Consider the following 23,930-nt stretch of genomic DNA (forward strand, 5'->3'; position numbering starts at 1 on the left):
TAGGAAAACAGCAGAGGATGGCCCAAGTAGCTTGGACCCCAGCACCCATATGGGAGACCCAGAAGAAGCTCCGGGCTTCAGCTTGGCCCAGCTCTGGCTGTTGCAGCCATCTGGGAAATGAATGAGCAGATAGTAGATGGTCTCTTTTTGTCTTTGTCTCTTACTTTCTGTGACTCTGCCTTTCAAATAAATCAATAAATCTGTTTTTAAAAACATACTGAATCTATAAATCAACATGGAAAGCATCACCATCTCAATAATATTAAGACTTTAAAAAAAAAAATGCTTCTCCTGGGGCCGGCGCTGTGGCACAGCAGGTTAATGCTCTGTCCTGAAGCGCCAGCATGCCATATAGGCGCCGGTTCAAGACCCAGCTGCTCCACTTCCAACCCAGCTCTCTCCTGTGGCTTGGGAAAGCAGTGGAGGATGGTCCAGGTCCTTGGGCCCCTGCACCCGCATGTGACCCAGAGGAAGCTCCTAGCTCCTGGCTTCGGATTGGCGCAGCTCCGGCCGTTACAGCCACCTGGAGAGTGAACCATCGAATGGAAGATTTTTCTCTCTGCCTCTCCTCTCTCTGTGTAACTCTGACTTTCAAATAAATAAATAAATCTTTATAAAAAAAAAAAAAGACTTCAATCCATGAACATGGGGTGTCCTTCTAGCTGTATGGATCTTTAAGTTCATTCTACAATGTTTTCGTTTCTAACATAAAAAGCTTTACACTTTATTACATGTATTCTTATGTTACAGGTCATTCTGAAAATCCGATAGATAAAAAGTTTCTACAAATTGTAAAGTACTATGGAAAAATGGGCCATCACTGGTATTAAAAAAAAAAAAAAAAAAAAGGATCTGAAATCACAGTAGCAAAAGAAAAGTGGCAAACAAATTCAAATTCACAAGTAAATTCCCTGGCTAAATTTAGCCTTTAGTGGAGTCAAGGGTGGATAAGTCAGGGATTGTACATTTCTAAACACAAATATAATCTAACACCAGACCTGCATATTTAACAGGAAGGTGCTTTTTACTATTTTCAGTTGTCCAAATATGTAGCGACTTTAAGAGGTACTGGAAGTCCTCTTGCTGAACTACGTAAGTGTGTTTTCTTTCTGAGGTATACGGATTTATTACTGAAATACTTCCTCCAGCAAAAGAAAAGGAAACTAAAACACTTAAGAGGCATTGTAACCCACCTCTGCTAATCATTATAAAACAGAAGGAACCAAAATTAAGCCCCAAAGGAAAAACTACTTAAATTCACCTCAGTTGTTTCTTGTTTTATTTTTTATTTGAGAAGCAGAAAGACAAGAGAGCCCCATCCACTGGTCCACTCCCCAAATGCCTTCACTGATGGGCTGGACCACACCAAAGCCAGGAGCCAGAAACTCAATTCAACTCTTCCACAAGAGTGGCAGGGACCCAACCACTTGGACCATCACCTGCTCCCTCCCAAGAAGAAACAGCCACCTTTCCCTGAATACCTCTGTGAGTTTTTCCATCCATGTAGTTCATTCACTGGTGGGGAAAAACATGGGACAGGAGGCATCGGTGTTATAGAAAAAAAGATACAGCCGGCGCCGCGGCTCACTAGGCTAATCCTCCACCTTGCGGCGCTGGCACACGGGGTTCTAGTCCCGGTCGGGGCGCCGGATTCTGTCCCGGTTGCCCCTCTTCCAGGCCAGCTCTCTGCTGTGGCCAGGGAGTGCAGTGGAGGATGGCCCAAGTGCTTGGGCCCTGCACCCCATGGGAGACCAGGAGAAGTACCTGGCTCCTGCCATCGGAACAGCGCGGTGCGCCGGCCGCGGTGGCCATTGGAGGGTGAACCAACGGCAAAAAGAAGACCTTTCTCTCTGTCTCTCTCTCTCACTGTCCACTCTGCCTGTCAAAAAATAAAAAATTTAAAAAAGAAAAAAAGATACAAACATCTTTCCTCTCAAGCCATACTGACCAAATTTGTAGAACTAAAATTTGTCTTAGATACAAAAGACAAAGTAACACCCTGAAATGGTAGGCAAGATATCAGGCGCAAAAAAGGAAGAAGTTAGCAAGATACACCATAATATAAGCACAATGTCTGAGAGAAAATGATCGGAATAGAGCAGAGCTGATGGCACAGATGTGCACAGCTAATCCAAATGCTACCCCAATCCCAAGACACATGCAGAGAGTTCCACTGTAGATGTTGTCAGCCCTCCATATCTGCAGTTTCTGGATCCACAGATTCAACTAAGTATAGAAAGAACATATCTAAAAACATTGTTCTATTTTTAGTGTCCTTATTCACTAAATAAATATAACAACTATTAACACAGTATTTACATTGTATTACATAAGTAATCTAAAGATGATCTGAAGCATACAGGAGATGTGCATAGTTCATATGCAAATACTACACCATTTCATAGAAGGACTTGAACATCCACGGATTCTGGTATCTGAGTGGGTCCTGGAACCAACCCCCCAGGGATGGCAAGGAATGAATTACACATTCCTTCTGCTGATAAAACCTAATACCAGGGGCTGGTGCTATGGTGTGGCGGGTAAAGCCTCAGCCTACAGTGTCAGCATCACATATGGGCACCGGTTCAAGTCCAGGATGTTCCACTTCTGATCCAGCTCTCTGCTATGGCCTGGGAAAACAGTGGAAGATGGCCCAAGGACCCTGCTGCGCTCGAGTGTGAGAGCTGGAGGAAGTTCCTGGCTTCAGATCAGCACAGCTCTGGCAGTTGCAGCTACCTGGGGAGTGAACCAGCAGACAGAAGACACTTTTCTTTCTCTCTCTCTCTCTCCCCCCCTCCCTCCCTGCCTCTCTGTAACTCTGCCTTTCAAAAGTAAAAAAGAAAGAGAAATTGACTTCTCCACTAATATATGTTCCCCCACCAAGGGCCAACACTGGCGTGGTGGGTAAAGCTGCTGCCTGTGGTGCAGGCAGCCCACGTGGGCAGCGATTCAAGTCCCAAAGGCTCCACTTCCAATCCAGCTCCCTGTTAATGGGCCTGGGGAAGCACTGGAAGATGGCTCAAGTTCTTGGCCCCTATCCACATGGGAGACCAAGAAAAAGCTCCTGGCTGCTGGCTTCGGATTGTCCCAGATTATCCCAGCTCCTGCTGTTGCGGCCATCTGGGGAGTGAACCAGTAGTGCACTCACGCACTCGCTCTCTCTCTTTCTCTTAAACTCTGCCTTTCAAATAGTTAAATAAATCTTAAATCTTAAAAAAAGAAAAATAAAAGCTACATGCTTAAAAAAAAGAAAAGTGAAGAGGCAATTTCTCCTTCTTGCTTCCCATGTGATCTGTCACCCGCTGGCCTTTCCAGATACCTCAACCAATGGGGCTGCCTAATCTTGGATTGTGAACCTCCAAAACTGTAAGCTTCTTCCTTCCTGAGTTCTTCCTTTTAGCTATTTTAGTTAAAGTAACAAAAGGCTGACTAATACAACACTGTGCACACGTTAATCAAAAATTTTAAAGACTAAAATAATTTCAGGTTAAAAAAATCCTAAAGCTGTCTGTCTGGCATCTGGACACACCGTGGCCAGGGATGAGCTCCCAAGGCCTTGGGCATCCCCACCGCTATGGCTATACTTGCTGGTTTCAGCCCACATAGCTGCTTTTTGGGGCTTCCAACAGAAATCTGGCATGGTAGGTTGCTGGTTGCCTACCTTCTTGGATCTACATATCAGCTTCACAGCCGTAGAGTCTATGCTATGACTCTTGACCCCGCAACACACCCCCTGGCCTCCCAGGTTTTCCTCTGAAATCTTAGTGGGAGCTGCTGTGGCCCCATAACCCTTGCATTCTGTGTCTGCAAAGATCATACAGATGACATCAAGGTCTGCTGCCATTACGAACTGTGAATGAGACCACTAGAAACACACTGCCGTAGCCACAGAGCATTTGCAGGGAAGCCAGAATGTGGAGCTGAAGGTGCGGCCTCAGGGCAGATTAGTGAAACAAAAGTGCATTTCCAGGCCTTTGTTGATGGGAAGATTTCTGAGATGCCCCGAGGCATCTTTTCTGTCATCCCAGTGCAAAGCGCTTGGCTTTGTCTTATCTGCACTGACTCTAAGAACTGTATCCTCCTAGGTCTTACCCTTAAAGGCTTTTGTTCTTTTCCTGGCTAGGATGTGATTTTTTTTTTTCAAATTTATCCACTTTTTTATTTCTGCTCCTGATTCTCAATGTAAAATGGAATAAAAGTGCCTAATAACCACCAAAAAAAAAAAAAAAGTGAAGAGACAACCAAAAGAATAGGAGAAAATATTTGCAAACTACATATCCGATAAATGATTAATAATCAGAATATAAAAGGAGCTCAAGAAACTCAACAACAAAAGAAAAAATCCAGTTAAGAAAAGGGCAAAGGATATGAACAAGCACTTTTCAAAGGAGGAAATACAAATGACCAACAGACACATGAAAAACTGCTCATCATCACTTAGCAAAAAGTGAAATGCAAATAAAAACCACAATGAGATATCGCCTCACCCCAGTTACAATGGCTATCACTCAAAAATCAAAAAGTAGCAAGTGCTGATGAGGATACAGAGAAAAGGGTGCCTTAATACAATGCTGGTGGAGCTGCAAAATGGTACAACCACTATGGAAAACAGTGTGGAGATTCCTCAGAAAACTGAAAACCTATCTACCACATGACCCAGCTATCCCACTCCTGGAAATGCATCTCAAGGAAATGAAATGAGCATATCAAAGAGTTACTTGTCCTCCAATGTTTTCACAGAAGCTAAGATATGGAATCAACCTAGATGTCTATCAATGATAACCGGATAAAGAAAATGTAGCAAATATACATGCAATGGAATATTTTTCAGCCACAAAAAAAGAATGAAATCCTGACATGTGCAACAAAATTGATGTAACTGGAGATCATTACGCTATGTCAAACAAGCCAGACCCCGAAAGACAAATACCACATTTTCTCTTATTTGTGGTAGTTAATACATAGAGTATAAAACTTGTGTGCTTATCATATCATTTGATATATGGTTATAAATAGTGCTTCATTAAATCATATCATGTAAATGACAACATACTTATTTCACATGTGAAAAAAAAGAAATTGGAGAATACTGAGGACTCTTGGGGTACTAGTAATGCTTTGCTTTTAGTGTAGGTGTTGCTTATGAGGGTGATCAAATGACAAAAAAAAAACCTCATTTATCTGCACACTTAGGTGCATTTCTTGATATGTATGCCATATTTCAATAAGATGTTAAAAAAAAAAAAGGCACAGCCTGGACTGCCTGATTCCGATATGAAGTATACTCTAGGAGTCATGTGAGAGAACAGATTATGAGTTCTTGGCTCCTAGCTTCTGCCTAGCCCAGATTCAGAAACGGTGGGCATTTGGGGACTAAAGCAGCAGATGGAAGGATCTCTCTGCCTTTCAAATGAAATTAATTAATTTAAAAGAATAATTTGGTTAAAATAAACTACGCAAGGAGAAGAAAACTTGAAAAATCACTGATTAATGTCTTTGGAGAATTAAGAGTATATTGCAAATAAAAAATATTGCAATCATGAAACAAGAATAGTGGATTCTAAAAAATTGCAGGTAAAAATGAGATTCTGGATATCAAAATGACAGTAGAAATCAAAAACTAAACAGAAATCAGCGGTTCTACTCCTAGTGTACACAAAAAAGAATTGGACACATATACCCACAGAAAAACCTGTACATGATGATCACAACAGCATGATTCATAACAGCCAGAAGTGTAAACAACACAAACATCTACGAGCTGATGCATGGATAAGCCAATATGGTACATAACAATGGAATATCATCCATTCATAAAAAGGAATAATGTACTGACTCACACTGCAGTAATGAACCTTAAAGACATGAGAATAGGCCGGCGGCGCGGCTCACTAGGCTAATCCTCCGCCTTGCGGCGCTGGCACACTGGGTTCTAGTCCCGGTCGGGGCACCGGATTCTGTCCTGGTTGCCCCTCTTCCAGGCCAGCTCTCTGCTGTGGCCAGGGAGTGCAGTGGAGGATGGCCCAAGCACTTGGGTCCTGCACCCCATCGGAGACCAGGATTAGTACCTGGCTCCTGCCATCGGATCAGCGCGGTGCGCCGGCTGCAGCACGCAGGCCGTGGCGGCCATTGGAGGGTGAACCAATGGCAAAAAGGAAGACCTTTCTCTCTGTCTCTCCCTCTCACTGTCCACTCTGCCTGTCAAAAATTTAAAAAAAAAAAAAAGACATGAGAATAACTGAAAAAAACCAGACTTACAGGCTATATATTGTACAATTTATTTTATGCGAAAGGCCCAGAATAGGGAAAATAGTTGCACAACCACTGACAGTATCACCACTTTAATGGGGAAAATTTACGCTGTGTGAATTTTATCTCAATAAAAAAAAAAAGCAATATAAAAAAAGTCAGAAAGCTTGGAAAATAAAATTCAGGAAGTCTCATAGGAAACAGAGGAAAAAAGAGATGAAAAGCAGAAAACAATAAGGTTAACTTACCAGTCTAGAGGGACCAGCATTCAAGTAACCAGACAAAAAGAGGAGAGAAGAAAAGAAAAACCAAACATTAACAAAATAACTTGCCAGAAGTCAAGGACCTGAGCTGTCAGGCACCATGGAGTGTTGGACACAAATCTTGAATTCACACCAAAGTATATACCACACAGAGTGTTCAACACTGGGAACAAAACTTGTTTCATAAGCTTGCAGAAAGGGGAAAATCAGGTCACATATATTGGAATGTTCAGGACATCAAAAGTAATTCTGGAGACAAGAAACAGTAAGCGTGGTTGATACCTTTGAACTCCTGAAGGAGAACTACAAACTATAAGCAGCCTTATCCTTATCAAACTACCCTACTCTCATGCTTAATTACTACAGACTTTTCCTGACACACAACGTCCCAACATTTTACCTATTTTATACCCTTTGTCAACACACCACTGGATGACAGGTCATCAAGTAAACGGGGAAATCAAGAGAAACAGCATTAAAAGGAACAAACAACATCCCCAACTCAATGATATCCCAAAAGAAAACTACAGATTGAAGCAATGATATCCAAAAGACATTGGCAAAGGGGGGACAGCATTGTGGTGTAGCAGGTTAAGCTGTATCAGAATGAAGGTTCAAATCCCAACTGCTCCACTCCTGATCCAACTCCCTGCTAATGCACCTGGGAAGGCAGCAGCAAGGCAGCCCCAGTGCTTGGGCCCCCCGCCCACCCACGTGGGAGATGGAATGGAGTTCCTGGTTCCTGGCTTAGGACTGGTGCAGAGCTGACTGTGTGGCAGTGAACCACACTTTTCTTGAGACTTTCATTCTTTCTTGACCCTATCCAAGTTGATAAAGTACCTGTTGTTCTCTTCCCTGTTCCCTGCATGGGCTAAGGACGTCTTTCACAGCACAGACGTGTTTTTTCTTTACCTGTATCTGAGAGCTAGCGCATGATAAGCTTAGAAGCAAAACAGCCGTGTACTCCCCCAACTATTATTCTGTTAGATAGTGAGGACCCTGTAAACACTTCCGCTCTGCCAGATGCCCTGGTGATGTGTTTCTCAGGACTCAAGAACAAACTTTCCCAACAGCTTAGATAAGGCTTAAGGAGGACTCCCCTCAGCCTATGTCTCCAAGAAGCCTTCGTCTAACAAGGGCAATGGGAATCTTTCCCATCACAGATAGCTGTATACTTGCTGTTCAGTTTTAATAATCAAAACAATATGTGGCCGGCGCCGCGGCTCACTAGGCTAATCCTCCACCTTGCAGCGCCAGCACACCGGATTCTGTCCTGGTTGCTCCTCTTCCAGGCCATCTCTCTGCTGTGGCCCAGGAGTGCAGTGGAGGATGGCCCGAGTGCTTGGGCCCTGCACCCCATGGGAGACCAGGAGAAGCACCTGGCTCCTGCCATCGGATCAGCGCAGTGCGCTGGCCGCAGCGCACCGGCTGCGGTGGCCATTGGAGGGTAAACCAACGGCAAAGGAAGACCTTTCTCTCTGTCTCTCTCTCTCACTATCCACTCTGCCTGTAAAAAAAAAAAAATAATAATAATCAAAACAATATGCTGCTTAGAGATGCATGGTATGGCAGAGACTGGTTTAATGTTCACCAAGCCCTCCCCTTTGCTGCCTGAACCTCAGGGGTATGCTGTACTCACATCCTTCCATGTAAACACATCCCTGCCTCTGGGCTCTGCCCTGGGGAATGTGAGTGGAAGTGTTATTTGCCCTCCTATCTGCAGGTCGGCTGCAGAGGACTCTAGGCAAGTTTCTGAGGCCCCGGAGGATGGCAGAGCCACTAGAGGAAAGAAGCCTGAGTCCCTCCATGACTATAAACAGACTGCCCCTCCACCCCTGTGCTCCCAGTCACGGGGACAGGCAGGTGAATGAGAAGCACACTCTGTGGTAAAGCACTGACACTGGAGCATCCCCGCTGAAGGAGGCAGCCTATCCTGACAGACACGAAAAGAGGGCAGAACTACTCCGCTTTTCAAATTCGTCATGTATAGTAGGCGAGGGAGACTGCAACACTGGACAGGAAACAGTCTGAAGAGAATGACTAATGTGTAAAATTGGATTGTGATTGCCTGGAGGAGACAGAATGCAATTAAAGAATACCTTGAGGGAACTTCTAGAAAACCACAATGTGGAATTTCTTAACCTAGGTTAAAAAAAAAAGTAATCACTTTACTAAGCTTCCTAAGATCATATTTTTGTCATATATTTTTTCTCTTTCATAAACTGTTTTATTCAAAATAAGTTTATTTCACAACTTATAAATTTATAAATTGATTTCTATCATAAATTAAGATATATGGATGGATGGATGGATAGATGGCTGGAGAGATAGAACATGCCCTTGAAAAATCTGTTGCGAGCATGTGGTGGGGAAAAAGGCAATCGGTAATCAGAAAACTATAAAATTTAAAAAAAATTTATTTATTTATTTGAAAGAGCAACAGAAAGAGAGGGAGAGACAGACAAAGAGATCCCATCCACTGGTTCACTCCCCAAATGGCCTCAACAGCCAGGTCTCTGCCAGGCTGAAACCGGGAATTCCATCCTAGTCTCCCCATGGGTGCAGGGGCCTAAGCACTTGGACCAGCCTCTACTGCCTCCCCAGGTACATCTGCAAGAAGCTGCACTGGAAGCAGAGAAGCCAAGACTCAAATCAGCTGCCCTGATGTGGTGTCCCATGCAGAGGTTTAACCACTGCACAGCAACACTGGCCCCTGTGCTTGCGCCATCGCGGGTTGGCTCCCCAGGCACATAAGCAAGGAGCTGGATGGGAAGTGGAGTAGCCAGGGCTTGAAAGAGCACTCACTCTGTCACAGGAAACAAGTGAACGAAGCAATGCCTTTGCCAGCTGCACCGCGACATCAGCCCCTGTGCAAAATCTTAAAAGCAACTTTAACCACCAGAAAAAAAATAAAAGTTGCACAAGGAAGCAACCATGATATATTACTTGCCTGAACAATAAGCAATATTTAATTATAATAAAAACACTAATTATTGATCTGAAATTTCAAAATTGGGATGCTGTAGGGAAGGAAAGTGGCAAGAAATAATGAAGAAAAACAAAATAACAATAACACCACCAGTAATTCCCATCATTTACAGGTACGTCTATTTTAGCAACATATGTATTTTTTAAACAAAAGCTAGTCTATAAAATATGTGCTATTTTATAACTAGCTATGGCAGACAGACTGGAAAGTGGTTCCTACCCTGATTCTGCCTCTTCATGTTCTTCTTTGTGTGAACACTTCCCCATTACAGTGGGCAAGATCTGTGCCTTAGCACTTCTTTTCAGTTTTTATTGACTGATTGATCTGAGACATACAGAAAGAGAGACCGAGACAGAGCGAGCTCTCTTTCACTGGTTCACTATCTAAATGCCTGTAACAGCCAAGGCTGGGCCAGGCTAAAGCCAAGAGCCAGGGACCCAATCCAGGTCTCTCATATGGGTGGCAGGAACCCAGTTACTTGAGCCATGACCTCTGCCTCCCAGGCTCTGCATCAGCAGGAAACCAGAGTCAGGAGTTGGAGCAGGTATTGAATCTAGGCACTCCCAGACAAGATACAGGCGACCCAACAGCATCGTAACCACCCCTACGACTTACTTCTAGCCAATAAAACAAGGCAAAGGTTACAGGATGTCACTCCCGTAATTCCGATACATTAGATAAGACTGTCTTGCTGGTCTCCCTCCTGGATTGATGAAGCAGTCACACTGAGAAACGCCATGGGACCAGGAGGAGCTTCAAGTTGCTGTTAGAAACTGAGAAGCTTTTAGGATCTGAAGGCAGATCAGTTGTAGTGAGTAAAAGACTTAATGCTTTGCACCAAAATAATGTTTTAAGTCCAACTTCCATGAACTTTCAGGAGGATAAACAACTTCTATAACTCAAAAACAAAGGCAAAATTAAAAGATGGGCAAGGGATATAAAAAGATCATCTCTTAAAAAAAAAAAAAAAAAAAGACACACAAATGGCCAAGAAAAACAAAGAGGTGCTGAACATCACTCTTTAGGGAAATGCAAATCAAAATCACAATGAGGGGCCAGCACTGTGGCACAAAGTGTTAAGCTGCAGCGTGCAATGCCAACATCCCATAGGGGTGCCAGTTCAATTCCTGGCTGATCCACTTCTGATACAGCTCCCAGATAATGCTCCTGGGAAAGCAGAGGAAAATGGCCCAAGTGTTTGTGCTCCTGCAACCACATGGGAGACCCCACCCGATGAAGCTCCTGGTTTCAGTCTGTCCCCAGCACTGGTTGTTGCAGCCATGTAGGGAGTGAACTAGTGGATCAAATATTTCTCTTTCTGTTCTCCCTCTAATTCTGACTTTCAAACTTTACTCCCCAAATGGCTGCAACAACCTGGGTTGGGCCAGGCTGAAGTCAGGAGCCAGAAACTCCATCCGTATCTCCCACATGGTTGATAGGAACTCAAGTACTTGAGCTATTATCTGCTGCTTCCCAGCTGCAGGGAGCAGGAGCGGAAGCAGGGTAGCCAGGACTCAAAGTGGCACTCTAATATGGGAGGGGATCCCAAACGGTGGCTTAACCTGCTGCACCAGAACACCCCCCCCCCCAAGTGGCATCTTAACCACTGACCCAAATACTTGTTCCAAATGCTTGCTGTTTACTGTTTTTTAAAACATTATCTTCCTAGTGGAAGCCACCCTAATGAAAACTAAGTGATATTTCACTGTGATTTTTAAAAAAACATTTATTTATTTGAAAAGCAGAGTTACAGAGAGATAGAGAGAGACACAGGAAGAGATCTTCCATCCACTGGTTCACTCCCCAAATGGCTCCAATGGCCAGCGCTGGGCAAGGCCAAAGCCAGGAGCTAGGAGCTTCATCCAGGTCTCCCACGGGGGTGGTAGGGGCCCAAACACTTGAGTCATGTTACACTGCTTTTTCCAGGCCATTAGCAAGGAGGTGGACTGAGAGTTGAGCAACGGGCCAATGCTGTGGTACAGTGGATTAAGCTGTGACTCACAGTGCCAAATTCCCATATGTGCGCCAGTTCAAGTCCCAGCTGCTCCACTTCCCATCCAGCTCCCTGCTAATGTGCCTGGGAAAGCTGCAGAAGATGGCCCCCAAGTTCCTGGGCCCCTGCCACCTACATGGGAGACCCAGAGCAAGCTCCTGACTCCTGATTCCAGCCTGGTCCAGCCCTGGCTGTTGTGGCCATTTGGGGCGTGAGCCAGAGGATGGAAGATATCTCCGTCTCTCTAACTCTGCCTTTCAAATAAATGAATAAATCTTAAAAAAAAAAAAAGGGGGGGGGGCAATTAGGACATGAACCAGTGCCCATATGGGATGCTGGAGTCGCTGGCAGTGGTTTCACCCCACTACACACGCCGCAAGCGCCCAGCTTCCTGCTAACGTACAACCTGGGAGGCAGCACGTGATGCCACAAGTAGCTGGGTCACCTGTCACCCACATGCAAACCTCAAAAGATAGGTTTATTTTTAAAAAATGAAAGATAATAACGTACTGACTGAAGAGTGGAGGAATTAGAAAACTTGTACATTGCTGGTAAGAATGTAAAATGGTATAGCCACTGTGGAAACCAGTATGGTGGTTCCTCAAAAAAAGTACACATGGTCTGGATCCATATGATCCAGAAATTCCACTTCTGGGTATATACCTGAAAGAATGGAAGCTGGGACTCAACAAATTTTTGTAAACTCATATTTATGACAGCATTATTGATAACTCTAAAAGATAGCAACTCAAATGTCCATTCACAGTCTAGTCTACACATACAATGGAACTGTCTGAAAGGCAGAGTGGCAGAGAAGGGGGGGAGGGGGAGAGGGGGAGGGAGGGGGAGGGAGGGGGAGGGAGGGGGAGGGAGGGGGAGGAAGGGAGAGAGAGAGAGAGAGAGAGAGAGAGAGAGAGAGAGAGAAGCCTTCCATTCACTGACTCACTCCGAAAATGGCTGCAACACCCAGGTCTGCACCAGCCCAAAGCCAGGAACTAGGAACTCCATCCTAGTGTCCTACATGTGTGGCAACGGCCCAAGTCCTTGGGCCATCATTTGCTACTCCCAGGATGCATTAGCAGGAAGCTGGATCAGGAGAGCCGGAACTCTAATTGGTACCTTGACAGGGGATGCCATTGTGGCAAGCAGTGGCTTAACCTGCTATGCCACAATGCTGGCCTTGATACAATGGAATTCTATTCAGTCCTAACAAGGAATGAAACTCTGATACATGCCATGGATGATACTACCCTGAGTGAAATAAGGCATAATAGACCAATATTGTATTATTCTACTGATATGAGGCACCTAAAGTAGTCAGACTCATAGCGACAGAAAGTAGAACAGTGGTTGCCAAAGACATGGGGAGTGAGGAGTTGTGTTTAACGAGTCGAGTTCCAGCTGCAGCAATGGAAAAAGTTCTAGAGAGGGGTGTGCAGAACAATGCGGACATACGTAAAAGCACTGAACTGTACACTTAAAAATGGTGCCAATGGTGATCACTATGTCACCACAATAAAAAAATGGAAAGATGGTCAACAAGGTAAACTATATGCCATCTCCCTTTTACAAAATTTAAAAAGAAACTTTGGCTACAATGGAAAGGATGAATTTGGCAAGACAAAGAGTGACAGTGATAGTCACCCACTCTGTCTAGAAAAATATCTAAAGAGGAAATATATAAACAGAAAAATATCTAAAGAGAAAAATATCTAATCTAAAGCAATTTTTTTCTATCTTTAATCCTATACTCTTGAGGTCACTTACTTGGAATACTTAATTATTTTAAGATAGTATGTTTACTAATTGTATTGTTTGTTAGAAAACCAAAAGACTGTTTCTAGTTAAAATGTTTCTACTTAAGAAAGTGGAGTTGTAGAAAGAATAACAAAGTGCTCAGAATAAGTAACTTAAAATTAAATCTGAGCACTAAGATACTGGGACTTCAAGGTGAAAATAATGGTAAAAAATGAATAATGATTTTTTTTTTTTTTTTTTTTTTTTTTTTGGACAGAGTTTAAACAGTGAGAGAGACAGAGAGAAAGGTTTTCCTTACATTGGTTCACCCCCCCAAATGGCCGCTATGGCCAGCGTGCTGCGCCAATCCGAAGCCAGGAGCCAGGTGCCTCCTCCTGGTCTCCCATGCGGGTGCAGGGCCCAAGCACATGGGCCATCCTCCACTGCCTTCCCAGGCCACAGCAGAGAGCTGGACTGGAAGAGGAGCAACTGGGACAGAATCTGGTTCCCCAACCAGGACTAGAACCTGGGGTGTCAGCGCCACAGGCGGAGGATTAGCCTAGTGAGCTGCAGCCAATAATGATTCTTTAAAGAGGGTTTTAATATTCCATCTCTGAGGGGCCTGCACTATGGCGTGTAAAGCAGCCACCATCCCATATGGGCTCCACTTCCTGTCCAGCTCTCTGCTGTGGCCTGGGAAGGCAGTAGAAGATGGCCCAAGTCCTTGGGCCCCGGCACCCACGTGGGAGACCCGGAAAAAGCTCCTGGCTCCTGGCTCCTGGCTCCTGGCTTCGGATCAGCGCACCTCTGGCCTTTTCAGCCAATTGGGGAGTGAACCAGAGGATGGAAAACTCCTCCCCCTCCCCCACCCCTTCCCCCTCCTCACCTCCCCTCCCCTTCTCTCTCTCTCTCTCTGCCTCTCCTTCTATTTATTTCAAATAAATAAATAAATCTTCAAAAAAACATTCCGCCTCTGAGAAAATAAAAATAGGATATGTACTCCAGGGCTTTTCCCAACCTCTATACCTCTCTCACTTCCTCTACTCTGTTCCACCCTTACTGTTTTGCAGATTTTTTGTTTGTTTGAATTTTCAAGGAAGAGAATGACTAATTATAACATCTTCTCCTTACATCAAATCCTACATACATCATCATAAATTGCTTGCAATCTTGATTTCTGAGGGCAACAAAAACTAAACTTCCTGTAGTCACAACATAATCTAAAGCATAAGAAAGGCAAATCATTGCAGACTTGTATCAAACAACATTAACTGTGATACCAAACTGCAGTTAAATATGGTGACATGAACCTTGGCCAAAGGGTGGGGCATGAAGTTCTTAACAGCTTTCTACCCTAAGACGATCAGCTAAAGAACTTTAGACTCAAGAGTTTCATTTACTAAATACAAATGTATTTTCTTTTGATGTTTTTTGTATTTGAAAGACAGAGTTACAGAGGGAGGTAGAGACATAGAGAGAAGTCTTCCATCCTCTGGTTCACTCCCCAGATGGCTGCAATGGCCAGAGCTGGGCCAGTCCAAAGCCAGGAGCCAGGAGCTTCTTCCAGGTCTCCCACACGGGTGCAGGGGCCCAAGGACTTGGGCCATCTTCCACTGCTTTCCCAGGCCATAGCAGAGGGCTGGATTGGAAGTGGAGCAGCCAAGTCTAGAACCGGTGCCCATGTGGGATGCCAGCGCTTCAGGTCAGGGCTTTAACCCACTGTGCCACAGTGCTGGTCCCAAATGTATTTTCAAAAGCCTATGAAAAATGCAATAAAAAGATGTTTCTTTCAGTGCAAAAAATATTTTTAAATTCATGCATAGTCATATAGGAAGCGTCAAAGTTTTCATGAGACACCACATGGTGTGGGAGACAGCTATGCTGGGAGATAGCATCTGATAATAACAGAGAGCTTAAAGATGTTCCTTCAGGATTCTATACATGCTACTACACAGTTCCATGGGAAAAACAAAATGAGAATCAGCAAAACATACTTTACTTGTTTGAACTCAAACCACCCATCGTTCCAAGAGTCCTTCTGATCCCAGTGACAAGAATGAAGGTCTCTGAATCAGACTACTCTTCCAGCCAGGGGTATGGCCTTCCTGTGCCGGTAACAGCACTGCTTTCTTCCCCTGCTGTAACACATTTAACTGATTTTTGGCAAACACTTTCAAAAAACCAGAACATTACATCAATACTGGGTACACCCTATGATCCCTCTTGCACACATTTTGTCTAATAAGCTTTCTGCCTTAGTTTTCCTTAACCACCCTCTTTTCTTGAAACAGGAGGAGGAGGAGGAAGGAGGAGGAGGAGAAAACTACAAAAACCTGAGTCCTGGGGTATACACACTAAGCTGATTTTCATCCTAAAACTTAGCCTTAATCTCCTGAAGACAAATGTCCTTTAGAAGGCACTCTTCTGTGGTTGCCGCTTTTCCTAAACCACAGGTCTTCCTGACTTGTAGCAGGGCCAGGTCAGATTATGGTTTTGTGGTAGGTTCTGTCAGGCGAGCTTTGACAATGCCTCAAAATAGACACTGGGCACCAGCCAGGGAAACTGCCACTCAGGAGTTCCAACCTCATACAATTAATCATTTTCTCTACTCACTCTCATTTCAAAAGGGCAAAGAATCCTGAACATCCTCCTGGTCACAGGTAACCTAACATCCAAATTAAAACACCTAAGCCTCCCTTATTCTGCTCACAACCACTTTGCAAAATAAAGACTGAATCTGTACCAACTTCCGGCCTTGAGAAATTAACCTGCCAAACAGAGCTCTCATTTGCAAAAGGATTTTTTGAACTTCCAGCTCCACAGAGGGTTTTTTTTTTCCTGAATGGTGAATATATTAAAAGACGGAAGGTAAAGGAAGACCAAAGTGGGCTATTTCTCTTGGGATGAATAATACAGCAGCAGACTTCAACAGGGCAAAGAGTTAAAACTACATACAATGTTTTTAATTGATATTCATCATAAAATTCCAAAATAATCAAGCTACAAAATGTAGCCATTTAATTATCACCAAATACGTTTATACGACAGCATCAATCTTCAAACTACACTATAGCTATTCTTACCAGTTCAATTAAAATTAACCACCTGGCCCTCTAGGGTGCTGTAAACTGCTTTATGAAATACATTTACCACACACACACACACTCTAATGGAGAGTTGGGGAACAGGCACTTGGTCTAGTGGTTAAGATGCCCATGTACCTGGGTTCAATTCCTGACGCCAGCTTCCTGCTAACACAGAACCTGGGAGGCAGCTGTGGTGGCCCAAGTAACTGGATTTTTACCATCCACATAAGAAACCTGAATTGAGCTGTAGGCTCTCAGCTTCAGCTTGGCCCAGCCCTGTTGCAGGCTTTGGAGAGCATAAAGGAGCCCTGCCTGCCTGCCTCTCTCACTCCCCCTCTCTCTAAAAAAAAAAAAAAAAAAAAAAAAAAAAAAAAAAGTTCTAAATTAAAAAAAAAATTGTCAAGCATTTGTTATAGCAGTTAAGATGTTGTGTGTGAGACCCACATCTTATGAGCAGCCAGGACTTGAACTGGCACCTACATGGGATGCTGGCATTGCAGGCAGCGGCTCCACCCGCTATGCCACAGCGCTAGCCCCTACTCCACTTCCAATCCAGCTCTCTGTTGTGGCCTGGGAAAGCAGAAGAAGATGGCCCAAGTGCTTGAGCCCCTGCGCCGTGTGGGAGACCTGGAGGAAACTCCTGGCTCTGGATCAGCCAAGCTCCGGTTCTGCCATCTGGGGAGTGAACCAGCGGATGGAAGACACACCCCTTCCCACCCTGCGGACACTCTAACTCTGCCTTTCAAATAAATAAAAATTTTTTTAAAAAAGAATGAAAGGTACAGGATATTTCTCCCAAACAGATGTGATTGTGTATGCAATGGAAAATTTGGAGAGGGACACACAAGAAAACATTAACAGTGGCTGCTTGAATTAGGGTTAGGAGTAAGGAAAGGCTAGTTTATGGTAAAAAGAGACTTCCTTTTTGGCCTACAACATTTCATTCTTAAATGTTTTATTGAGTTTTAAAAGCCCATAAATGTCTACTGAATCCATGAGGTGAGCATTCTTCTGTCTTCTCTGTATGCCCTTCTCATTCATCTCTGCTTCATCCACTGCTCTCCCCGCCACTAGACCAGGCCAAAACCACACGTATGCAGCAAGCACAGAGCAAAAACAGAACAAGAGGAGAATGACACGATAAACTCCGCTTTTAGCCTTGCAGGTTTTTTAATTTGATTGATTGTATCTGAAGGAGAGAGAGCGCGCGCTCGAGCAAGCAAGGTCGGGGTAGAGAGAGAAAGAGAGGTGAAAGCTGGCATCAGGAGCGGAGCCAGGACTTGAACCCAGGCCCTCCAACATGGAACTCAGGCAGGTTTTCATCCGCTGCTAGTTGAGTGCTTGATTTCTCTAAGTGCAGCCTAATTTATTGAAGGCCTAAGTTTTAACAGTGAAGGCACAATGTACAACACCAAAAAGATAATCTCCAAAGGTGTCCCACGTACACCCGAGAAGGGAAACTAAAGAAAAAGACTAAGTCATTTTGCTCAATTCTTTCTGACATTTTAAAGTTGTGTTTTGAATGATGGCCACAGAATCCATTCTTTATTTGCCATCTGGATAAGGTAGTACATTTTCCCAGTTAAAAGATCATTCAGGTACTCCAGAAAGACAATGACTACCTTAAAGGAAAAGACTATGTAAGAAATAGGCTGTCCTGTAGGTGCAGTGGTGGGGTGCCAAGGTAAGGACAGAAGAATGTTATTTCAATGATCCTCATCCAAATTCCCAGCACACTGCCAGGAGAATTATTCTTTTCTCTACATCGTCATCTCTACATCCATCCCATACTGAGAGCAGGGAAACAATTCACAAAGAACTTTGCAAGAAATCGTGTCTCCTTCTTGTTAACCTCCTTTCTAGTAAAGACTGTTTTTGTTTCGAGAGACACTTTGCCAGACACACTGTCCATATCACTTTTTCCTTCTTTATGGAGACGCTCAAATGCTGCCCTCAGAGGGTCTCCCTTTCATTTTTAGCTATCAAGACTGTCAGCTACGGTGATTTCCACAAGGGATTTTCCGAAAGGGCATCTCTGTTCACAGGGAACTGAAACTCTTAAGTCACTACTAACTGGACAAAAATCAAAAGCAACCTCAGCCAACACTCTGAATATAAGAATGGATATCCAAAGTGAGAAAGATGCCGAAAGTTAGTCAAAGTATTAAAGGAATCTGGTAAGCAACCCCAACAAGATAAACTTCCCTTTACTTTAGAACTAAGTTCTTCTAAGTGAAAATCAAGGTAAAATAAGCTAAATTCCAAAGAAAAAAGCCTGTGAGTATCAAAAACTCTAGGATCAGTTATTTTTCTTGACAACATTTTGAAAGCCAAAAATGATCAAGTTACATTTCAGGAAAAGGTGACTGCTAGTTTAAAATAAATGAATTCCAAAAAAATCGCAACTTCAGTACACACTTTCTTCTATAACACAACATAAAGACTCTGTACACTTATTCCCATTTTAAATGTTTAAGCCTAGAACGGCAAAATGGATGAGGCCTTCCACTCAAAAGGCTGTTTTGTACCGGGGCAAATTCTTCAGTGAACTCTCCGCACCTCAGCGACGGCCGTTCTGCTTCCCACAGACCCCGATTCTGCTTCTGCGCGCCTCCCATGATCCTCCCACAAGGGGCAAAAAACAGGTGGAATCGCACCAGCCCACTCTGGACCCAGCAGACCCTGCAAAAATGTCATTTTTACTTCCCCACGACATTTCCTAACAGCGAACGTCCAGCAACAACCCTAACAAAGCACTTCCCATACAACGAGCAAAGACACCCAGTTACACAGGCAGAAGCAGCCCTAGCTCGCCTCTATTTCAATTTCGAGATCCGTATCAATGATTCATAAAGTCAGTGACCTAACTTCCTAAATGAATCACACGTTCCAAAATCCCTGCTCAACGTGGGTATATATTTTAATACTCGGTCATCATCTCCCAACTTGCTAAACAGAGCGCGATGGTGAGACAAGGTTCATTCTGCAAGACTTGCAAACCACAGCAAACTTCCTCGTCGGGCGCGCTCATTCCCAAAATTTAAAAAATTTAAAAAAAAAAAATGGGGAGGGGGGAGGGAGGTGTGTTATTTCACAAACCCACTCGGAACTCGCCCATCCACACCCTGCTCTCTGCCTGTCCCGCTCCCCGCTCCACACACCCTCGTTCCCGCTGGGTCAACGTGAAAAGCCAGCGGCCACTGGGACCCCCGGTCCCTGCGGTCACTTAAACCTGTCCACCGCGGCTCCGCGAGCGGCAGAACCGCTGAGTCACTCGTCGGGAACGCACAGAAAGCAAAGTGCGGACAGCTGAGGTCCCGCGGGGGCCGCGGCGGGCGCCCGCACCTGGACTTTCTCCCCTGGCCGGGACGACGACGCGGCTGCCCCCGCTGCCCCTGCCCGCCGGCGTCCAGCCTTCACCCTGCCCCTCCCGGCAGACGCCAGTCCAGCCCGGGGCGACGAGGAAGGAGGAAAAAACCGCAGTCATAAAAACGCTACGGCCTGACGCGGGTCCGGGGGCCCCTGCGGGGCAGCACCGAGCGAGGCAGGCGGCGCCCGGGGGCGCCCGGAGGACAGCGCCTCGCCCCCCGCCCCCCGCCGCCGGAGGGACCCCGGGACCCCGCGCCCCGGGGAGGGCGCCCGAGGACCCCGGGTCGGCGGCCCCCGGCCAGGGTCAGCGGCGGCGCGGCGCTCAGCGCGCTGCCGCCGGCCGGGCAACGGGCCTCCGCCTCCCGGCCGCCCGCGCCCCCGGCGACAGCAGCGGCCCTTACCTGTCTCGGCCGCGGCGGCGCCCCCTTCCCCCGTGAGGGGCTGCAGCTCCCCACCGGGCGCGCGGCTGAGGTGGGCGGGCGGGCTCGGGTTCCCGGCCGAGGGGGCCGGGGCCGGACGCTGCAGCTCCCGGAGCCGGCGGGCCCGCCGGGCAGTCGCGCCGCTGCGCCGTCCGCGCCGAGGCTGAGACAGCGGGAACCGGCCCCGGGAGGCGCCGCGGCCCGAGCGGCGGGCGGAGGCGAGGCGCGGGGCGGGGCCGCGGGGTCGGCGACCCGCTCACCCGGAAGCACTTGTGGCGAGGGCGGCGCGGGAGCGGCGCGGCCGGTGGTCAGCGCGTCGGCGCGGCCGGGGAGGGGGCCGCCGCCCCCCGTGGGGCCGGCGAGCGCCCGGGGCCCCGCGAGCCGCTTGGGGGAGGCGGTGGGGCGCGCGCCCGCCGGGAGGGCGGGGACCGAGACGGTGGCCGGTTCGAGGCTGCTCCTGCCCGGGTCGGTCCGCTGGGCTCCCGGGGCGGCGAGGCTCACGGCCCTCGTTGCAGATCGGAAACGCGTGATGCTGAATGCGATTTCCGGACAGGAATGCTTGCAGGGCCGAGCTGCTGGGCGCTCACCGTGCGTGAAAGCTACGGCTGACAGCAGCAGGCTGTGAGAGCCGGCAGCAAGGCCCCGGGGCGCGCAGCGCTGGGACAGACCCCGGGCGCCGGGCCTCTGGCTGCGAGGGGCGGCTGGACGCGACCTCCGGGAGGAAGTGGTGGCCGAGCCGCCGGCTGACAGCAGCGACAGGAAATGCTCGGACACTGAGACACAGGGATTGCAGATCGCAGGACCGCGCCCTGAGGACGCCGGGGAAGCCGCTCAGGAGTCGCCAGCCCTGGGCCCAGTGTTTAGGAGGGGGCTCGAGACCCCTGCGTGCCGCGCAGGGCACCCTTGCAGCCCCAGCTGCTGCGCTGCGGGGCCAGCTGCCCGCTGTGCGCACCCTGGGAGGCAGCCAGGGCTGGCTCAGGGCCCGGGGTGCCCGCCACCCACGTGGGAGACCCGAGTGGAGCCCCAGGCCCCTGGTTGACCTGGCCCAGCCCTGCCTGTTGGAGGTATTTGGGGAGTGAACCAGTGGGTGGAAGATCACTGTCTCCCTTTCAAATACAGTGAAAATGTAAAGCTTTTTTTTAAAAAAGAATCCTTTAAAAAAACAGAGCTTGTCTCTAAAGGCTTCTAAGGGCTGTTTGTGCGTTTTCCATTCCCAGGGCAATTGCACGAGGCTTGTTCGCCCTTCCCTGTCATGGGGCTGGCACTCTTAAAGGAGGGTGCAGACACAGGGACAGAATTATACCCAGAAGCCTTGGGAGACAAGTTCTTTTTTTTTTTTTTTTTTTTTTTAAGATTTGAAAGGCAGAGCTACAAAGAGGCAGAAAGAGAGGTATTCCGTCCACTGGTTCACTCCCTAAATGGCCAGAGCTGGGCCAATCCGAAACCAGGAGCCAGGAGCTTCTTCCGAGTCTCCCATGTGGGTGCAGGGGCCCAAGGACTTGGGCCATCTTCTGATGCCTTCCCAGGCCACAGCAGAGAGCTGGATTGGAAGTGGAGCAGCCGGGACTCAAACCAGCGCCCCTATGGGATGCCGGCACTGCAGGTGGCAGCCCCAAGTGAGACAAGTTCTTTAACTTTCCACTGGTTCTCTTTCTGCATCCCTGGTCTTCTTGGATCCATGAGTACACATTAAAAATATTTTCCCCTGGGCCCAAGAGGAGCATAGCATGCTATGATCTGAGTAGAAGGACTAGTGACATCTTTTGCTAAGTCAGCTGAAGACAAAAAGCTGATGGGGCTAGCGTTGTGGTCTAGTGGATAAACCTGCCGCCTGCAGTGCTGGTATCCCATATGGGTGCTGGTTCGATCCCTGGCTGCTCCACTTCCAATTCCCTGCTAACAGCCTGGGAAAGCAGTAGAAGATGGCCCAAGTTCCTTGGGCCCTTGCATCCACATTCCTGGCTCCTGGCTTTGGACTGGCCCAGCTCTGGCCATTGCAGCCATTTGAGGAATGAACCAGCAGATGGAAAATCTCTGTCTTTCCCTCTCTCTGTAACTCCACCTTTCAAACAAATAAAATAAATAAATGAAAGCTGACTTGGAAGGGGGAGGATCTATTTGGTACTAATACTTTACCTACATAATGCCGGTAACCCGATGTTTGTTAAATAGTAACTACATATTAATTAATAGATTGTCTAGAGTAGGTTAGGGTTGGATTCTCTTGCCCTTTCATTTTGCTTTCTAGCCGTGTGTTTAGCTCGTGTTAAACTAGCAGACATTTTTAGTGTAGTAAGCACTTGGTACAGCAGTTAGGATGCAACTCGGGACAGCTGCACCCCACATGGGTGCTTATTGGAGTCCCAGCGACTCTGCTTCCCGTCCAGCTTCTTGCTACTACGTGCTCTGGGAGGCAGCAGCTGATGACTCAAGTGCTAGGATTGCTGCTACCCACATGGGAGACCCAAACAGTTCCAGCCCCTGGCTTTGGCCTGGCGCACCTGCCTTCCAAATAAAATGAAAACAAATCATCTTTAATGCTTGGGCCCCTGACACCCATGTGGGAGACCAGGGTGGAATTCCTGGCTCCTAGCTTCAGCCTGTCCCAGACCTCACTGTTGAGACCATTTGGGAAGTGGAAGATCTCTCTGTGTCTCTTTTACTCTTTCTGTCACTCTCTCTTTCAAATAAGTCTTAAAACATATATATACATATATATGGGATATATGTATATTTAAAATATGTATTATATATAAATATATAAATTATGTATAATATATAAATTATACAATATATAAATATATTTAAATATATAATATAAATTATATAATATATAAATGTATTAAAATATATGTACATAAACTTATATAAGGTATATTATATATAATATATACAAACATATGTATCATATCATACATATATTTATATTTTTGGGAAAACTGGAGGGAGGTAATAATGATTACCTACTGTTTACGCATAATGATGTGTAGTTCATTAGGACTAACCTGGAGCCATGGACTTTCTTATGCCCATAATTTTTTTCTAAAGATTTATTTATTTATTTGACAGAGTTACACAGAGAGAGAAGGAGAGGCAGAGAGAGAGAGAGGAAGGTCTTCCGTCTACTGGTTCACTCCCCAATTGACTGCAACAGCCAGAGCTGCACCAATCCAAAGCCAGGAGCTTCTTCCAGGTCTCCCACACAGATGCAGGGGCCCAAGGACTTGGGCCACCTTCTACTGCTTTCCCAGGCTGTAGCAGAGAGCTGGATGGGAAGTGGAGCAGCTGGGACTCGAACTGGCACCCATATGGGATGCTGGCACTGCAGGCGGTGGCTTTACCTGCTATGCCATAGCACTGGCCCCCTGTGCCCATGTAATTTCAAAGACACTGACGTTCAGAGATAATGTGACTCTGAGATAAAACTAGTCACTGGAAGAGCCAACATTCAGATCTGTCTGGCCCTATTCCCCTATGCTTAATATATAAGAAGGAAAGATGAGTGTAGTATACAGCCAAAGTTTTGTATTAATTTTTCATTTTTTACTATTAAAGCGTATTTTAAGGTAGGGTGGTGAAGGGTACTTTCAGGGATTCTCCGGATTGGCATAGTGGATAAAGCCACCACCTGCAGTGCCGGAATCGCATATCGGTGCTGCTTCACGTCCCAGCTGCTCCACTTCTAATCCAGCTTCCTGCTGATGCTCCGGGGAAGCCCCTGCCATCCATGTGGAAGACTTGGAAGAAGCTCCTGACCTGGCTTCAGCCTGGCCCAGCCCTGGCCTTTGCGGCCATTTGGGGAGTGAACCAGCAAATGAAAGATCT

The 23,930-nt window shown here is 46.4% G+C and overlaps 1 protein-coding gene across 42 annotated transcripts in view; it reads right to left on the reverse strand.

Annotated features, from left to right (window-relative positions):
• LRRFIP2 (LRR binding FLII interacting protein 2) overlaps positions 1 to 20,228 on the reverse strand; it is a 137,958-nt gene extending 117,730 nt beyond the window's left edge. For all 42 annotated transcript variants that reach the window (XR_011388280.1, XR_011388279.1, XM_070072992.1 and 39 more), the window contains exon 1: positions 20,088 to 20,228. The gene's annotated coding sequence lies outside the window, so the exon portion shown is untranslated. The remainder of the gene's footprint in view (positions 1 to 20,087) is intronic.
• Positions 20,229 to 23,930: the final 3,702 nt, after the last annotated feature.

The sequence above is a fragment of the Oryctolagus cuniculus genome, chromosome 4 (assembly GCF_964237555.1).
Source record: "Oryctolagus cuniculus chromosome 4, mOryCun1.1, whole genome shotgun sequence".
Lineage (NCBI taxonomy): Eukaryota > Metazoa > Chordata > Mammalia > Lagomorpha > Leporidae > Oryctolagus > Oryctolagus cuniculus.